This window comes from Aegilops tauschii, chromosome 7 (genome assembly GCF_002575655.3).
Source record: "Aegilops tauschii subsp. strangulata cultivar AL8/78 chromosome 7, Aet v6.0, whole genome shotgun sequence".
Classification (NCBI taxonomy): Eukaryota; Viridiplantae; Streptophyta; class Magnoliopsida; order Poales; family Poaceae; genus Aegilops; species Aegilops tauschii.
In genome coordinates this window covers 20,831,438-20,837,437 of record NC_053041.3, presented here as the reverse complement: position 1 = coordinate 20,837,437, position 6,000 = coordinate 20,831,438, and positions in this window count along the sequence as shown.

Genomic DNA, 6,000 nt, shown 5'->3' with positions numbered 1-6,000 from the left:
GTACACCTTCTATCACAGATCCGAAGGCAAGACATTCGTTGCTAAGAATGGATCCTTTCTAGAGAAGGAGTTTCTCTCGAAAGAAGTGAGTGGGAGGAAAGTAGAACTTGATGAGGTAACTACACCTGCTCCCATAATGGAAAGTAGTTCATCACAGAAATTCTGTTCCTATGACTCCTACACCAATTAGTGAGGAAGCTAATGATGATAATCATGTAACTTCAGATCAAGTTACTACCGAACCTTGTAGGTCAACTAGAGTGAGATCCACACCAGAGTGGTACGGTAATCCTGTTATGGAGGTCATGTTACTTGACCATGACGAACCTACGAACTATGAAGAAGCGATGGTGAGCCCAGATTCCGCGAAATGGCTTGAGGCCATGAAATCTGAGATGGGATCCATCTATGAGAACAAAGTGTAGGACTTTGGTTGACTTGCCCGATGATCGGCAAGCCATAGAAAATAAATGGATCTTCAAGAGGAAGACGGACGCTGATAGTAGTGTTACTATCTACAAAGCTAGACTTGTCAAAAAAGGTTTTTGACAAAGTTCAAGGTGTTGACTACGATGAGTTTTTCTCACTCGTAGCGATGCTTAAGTCTGTCCGAATCATGTTAGCAAATTGCCACATTTTATGAAATCTGGCAAATGGATAAACAAAATTGCATTCCTTAATGGATTTATTAAAGAAGAGTTGTATATGATGCAACCAGAAGGTCTTTGTCAATCTTAAAGGTGCTAACAAAATATGCAAGCTCCAGCGATCCATCTATGGATAGGTGCAAGCATCTCGGAGTTGGAATATATGCTTTGATAACTTGATCAAAGCATATAGTTTTATACAGACTTGCGGTGAAGCCTGTATTTACAAGAAAGTGAGTGGGAGCACAACAACATTTCTGATAAGTATATATGAATGACATATTGTTGATCGGAAATAATGTAGAATTATTCTGCAATGCATAAAGGAGTGTTTGAAAGGAGTTTTTCAAAGAAAGACCTCGGTGAAGCTGCTTACATATTGAGCATCAAGATCTATAGAGATAGGTCAAGACGCTTGATAAGTTTTTTCAATGAGTACATACCTTGACAAGATTTTGAAGTAGTTCAAAATGAAACAGTCAAAGAAAGAGTTCTTGCTGTGTTACAAGGTGTGAAATTGAGTAAGACACAAAGCCCGACCACGGCAGAAGATAGAAAGAGAATGAAATTCATTCCCTATGCCTCAGCCATAGGTTCTATAAAGTATGTCATGCTGTGTACCAGATCTATTGTATACCCTACACTGATTTTGGCAAGGGAGTACAATAGTGATCTAGGAGTAGATCGCTGGACAGCGGTCAAAATTATCCTTAGTGGAATAAGGATATGTTTCTCGATTATGGAGGTGACAAAAAGGTTCGTCGTAAAGGGTTACGTCGATGCAAGTTTTGACACTGACCCAGATGACTCTAAGTCTCAATCTGGATACATATTGAAAGTGGGAGCAATTAGCTAGAGTAGGTCCGTGCAGAGCATTGTTGACATAGAAATTTGCAAAATACATACGGATCTGAATGTGGCAGACCCGTTGACTAAACTTCTCTCACAAGCAAAACATGATCACACCTTAGTACTCTTTGGGTGTTAATCACATAGCAATGTGAACTAGATTATTGACTCTAGTAAACCCTTTGGGTGCTGGCACATGACGATGTGAACTATGAGTGTTAATCAGATGGTGATGTAAACTATTGGTGTTCAATCACATGGCGATGTGAACTAGATTATTGACTCTAGTGCAAGTGGGAGACTGAAGGAAATATGCCCTAGAGACAACAATAAAGTTATTATTTATTTCCTTATTTCTCATGATAAATGTTTATTATTCATGCTAAAATTGTATTAACCGGAAACGTAATACATGTGTGAATACATAGACAAACTGAGTGTCACTATTATGCCTCTACTTGACTAGCTCGTTGATCAAAGATGGTTATGTTTCCTAGCCATAGACATGAGTTGTCATTTGATTAACGGGATCACATCATTACTAGAATGATGTGATTGACTTGACCCATTCCGTTAGCTTAGCACTTGATCATTTAGTATGTTGCTATTGCTTTCTTCATGACTTATACATGTTCCTATGACTATGAGATTATGCAACTCCCGTTTATCGGAGGAACACTTTGTGTGCTACCAAATGTCACAACGTAATTGGGTGATTATAAAGGTGCTCTACAGGTGTCTCCGAAGGTACTTGTTGGGTTGACGTATTTCGAGATTAGGATTTGTCACTCCGATTGTCGGAGAGGTATCTCTGGGCCCACTCGGTAATGCACATCACTATAAGACTTGCAAGCATTGTAACTAATGAGTTAGTTACTGGATGATGTTTTACGGAACGAGTAAAGAGACTTGCCGGTAACGAGATTGAACTAGGTATTGAGATACCGACGATCAAATCTCGGGCAAGTAACATACCGATGACAAAGGAAACAATGTATGTTGTTATGCGGTTTGACCGATAAAGATCTTCGTAGAATATGTGGGAGCCAATATGAGCATCCAGGTTCTGCTATTGGTTATTAACCGGAGACGTGTCTCGGTCATGTCCACATAGTTTTCGAACCCGTAGGGTCCGCACGCTTAAAGTTTGATGATGGTTATATTATGAGTTTATGTGTTTTGATGTACCGAAGATAGTTCGGAGTCCCGGATATGATCACAGACATGATGAGGAGTCTCGAAATGGTCGAGACATGAAGATTGATATATTGGACGACTATATTCGGACACCGGAATGGTTCCGGGGGTTATCGGATATATATCGGAGTACCGGGGGTTACCGACCCCCCCCCCCCCCCCGGGAACTGATGGGCCTTGTTGGGCCCTAGTGGAGAGAGAGAGGGGTCGGCCAGGGCAAGAGGCGCGCCCCCTCCCCTTGAGTCCGAATAGGACAAGGAAGGGGGGGGGCGCCCCCTTGCCTTTCCCCTCTCCCACTCCTTCCTTCCCCCTCCTTCTTGGACTAGGAAAGGGAGGGGCAAACCTACTTGGAGTAGGTTTCCCCCTCCTAGGGCGCGCCACCCCCTTGGCCGGCCCTCTCTTCCTCCCCCCTTTATGTACGGAGGAGGGGGCACCCCATAGACACAACAATTGATCCCTTGGATCTCTTAGCCGTGTGCGGTGCCCCCCTCCACCATAGTCCACCTCGATAATATCGTAGCGGTGCTTAGGCAAAGCCCTGCGTCGGTACAACATCATCATCGTCACCACGCCGTCGTGCTGACGGAACTCTCCCTCAAAGCTCGGCTGGATCGGAGTTCGAGGGACGTCATCGAGCTGGACGTGTGCTGAACTCGGAGGTGCCGTACGTTCGGTACTTGATCGGTCGGATCGTGAAGACGTACGACTACATCAACCGCGTTGTGCTAACGCTTCCGCTTTCGGTCTACGAGGGTACGCGGACAACACTCTCCCCTCTCGTTGCTATGCATCACCATGATCCTGTGTGTGCGTAGGAATTTTTTTGAAATTACTACGTTAGCCAACACACATCGTCATGTGACGAACACCCAAAGGGTTTACTATAGTCAATAATCTAGTTCACATCGCTATGTGATTAACACCCAAAGTGTACTAAGGTGTGATCATGTTTTGCTTGTGAGAGAAATTTAGTCAACGGGTCTGCCACATATAGAGCCATATGTATTTTGCAAATATTCTATGTCTACAATACTCTGCACGGAGCTACTCTAGCTAATAGCTCCACTTTCAATATGTATCTAGATCGAGACTTAGAGTCATCCAGATCGGTGTCAAAGCTTGCATCGACGTAACTCTTTACGACGAACCTTTTGTCACCTCCATAATCGAGAAACATATCCTTATTCCATTAAAGATAATTTTGACCGATGTCCAGTGATCTACTCCTAGATCACTATTGTACTCCCTTGCCAAACTCAGTTTAGGGTATACAATAGATCTGGTACACAGCATGGCATATTTTATAGAACCTGTGGCTGAGGCATAGGGAATGACTTTCATTCTCTTTCTATCTTCTGCCGTGGTCGGGCTTTGAGTCTTACTCAATTTCACAACTTGTAACACAGGCAAGAACTCTTTCTTTGACTGTTCCATTTTGAACTACTTCAAAATCTTGTCAAGGTATGTACTCATTGAAAAAACTTATCAAGTGTCTTGACCTATCTCTATAGATCTTGATGCTCAATATGTAAGCAGCTTCACCGAGGTCTTTCTTTAAAAAACTCCTTTCAAATACTCCTTTATGCTTTCCAGAAAATTCTACATTATTTCCGATCAAAAATATGTCATTCACATATACTTATCAGAAATGTTGTAGTGCTCCCACTCACTTTCTTGTAAATACAGGCTTCACCGCAAGTCTGTATAAAACTATATGCTTTGATCAATTCATCAAAGTGTATATTCCAACTCCGAGATGCTTGCACCAGTCCATAGATGGATCGCTGGAGCTTGCACACTTTGTTAGCATCCTTTGGATCGATAAAACCTTCAAGTTGCATCATATACAACTCTTCTTCCAGAAATCCATTCAGGAATGCAGTCTTTACATCCATTTGCCAAATTTCATAATCATAAAATGCGGCATTTGCTAACATGATTTGCACGGACTTAAGCATCGCTACGGGTGAGGAAGTCTCATCGTAGTCAACTCCTTGAACTTTGTCAAAAACCTTTTTCGACAAGTCTAGCTTTGTAGATAGTAACACTACTATCAGCATCCGTCTTTCTCTTGAAGATCCATTTATTTTCTATGGCTTGCCGACCATCGAGCAAGTCAACCAAAGTCCACACTTTGTTCTCATACATGGATCCAATCTCAGATTTCATGGCCTCAAGCCATTTCGCGGAATCTGGGCTCATCATCGCTTCCTCATAATTTGTAGGTTCGTCATGGTCAAGTAACATGACCTCCAGAACAGGATTACCGTACCACTCTGGTGCGGATCTTACTCTGGTTATCCTACGAGGTTCGGTAGTAACAATCTGAAGTTATATGATCATCATCATTAGCTTCCTCACTAATTGGTGTAGGAGTCACAGGAACAGATTTCTGTGATGAACTACTTTCCAATAAGGGAGCAGGTACAGTCACCTCATCAAGTTCTACTTTCCTCCCACTCAATTCTTTCGAGAGAAACTCCTTCTTTAGAAAGGATCCATTTTCAGCAACAAAAATCTTGCCTTCGGATCTGTGATAGAAGGTGTACCCTACTGTCTCCTTTGGGTATCCTATGAAGACACATTTTTCCGATTTGGGTTCGAGCTTATCAGGATGAAACTTTTTCACATAAGCATCGCAACCCCAAACTTTAAGAAACGATAACTTTGGTTTCTTGCCAAACCACAGTTCATACGGTGTCGTCTCAACGGATTTAGATGGTGCCCTTTTAACGTGAATGCAGCTGTCTCTAATGCATAACCCCAAAACGATAGTGGTAAATCGGTAAGAAACATCATAGATTGCACTATATCCAATAAAGTTCGGTTATGACGTTTGGACACACCATTATGCTGTGCTGTTCCAGGTGGCACGAATTTGTGAAACTATTCCACGTTGTTTTAATTGAAGACCAAACTCGTAACTCAAATATTCGTCTCCGCGATCAGAACGTAGAAACTTTATTTTCTTGTCACGATGATTTTCCACTTCACTCTGAAATTCTTTGAACTTTTCAAATGTTTCAGACTTATGTTTCATCAAGTAGATATACCCATATCTGCTCAAATCATCTGTGAAGGTCAGAAAATAACGATACCGGCCGCAAGCCTCAACACTCATCGGATCGCATACATCAGTATGTATTATTTCCAATAAGTCAGTTGCTCGCTCCATTGTTCCGGAGAACGGAATCTTAGTCATCTTGCCCACAAGGCATGGTTCGCAAGCATCAAGTGATTCATAATCAAGTGATTCCAAAATCCCATCAGCATGAAGTTTCTTCATGCGCTTTACACCAATATAACC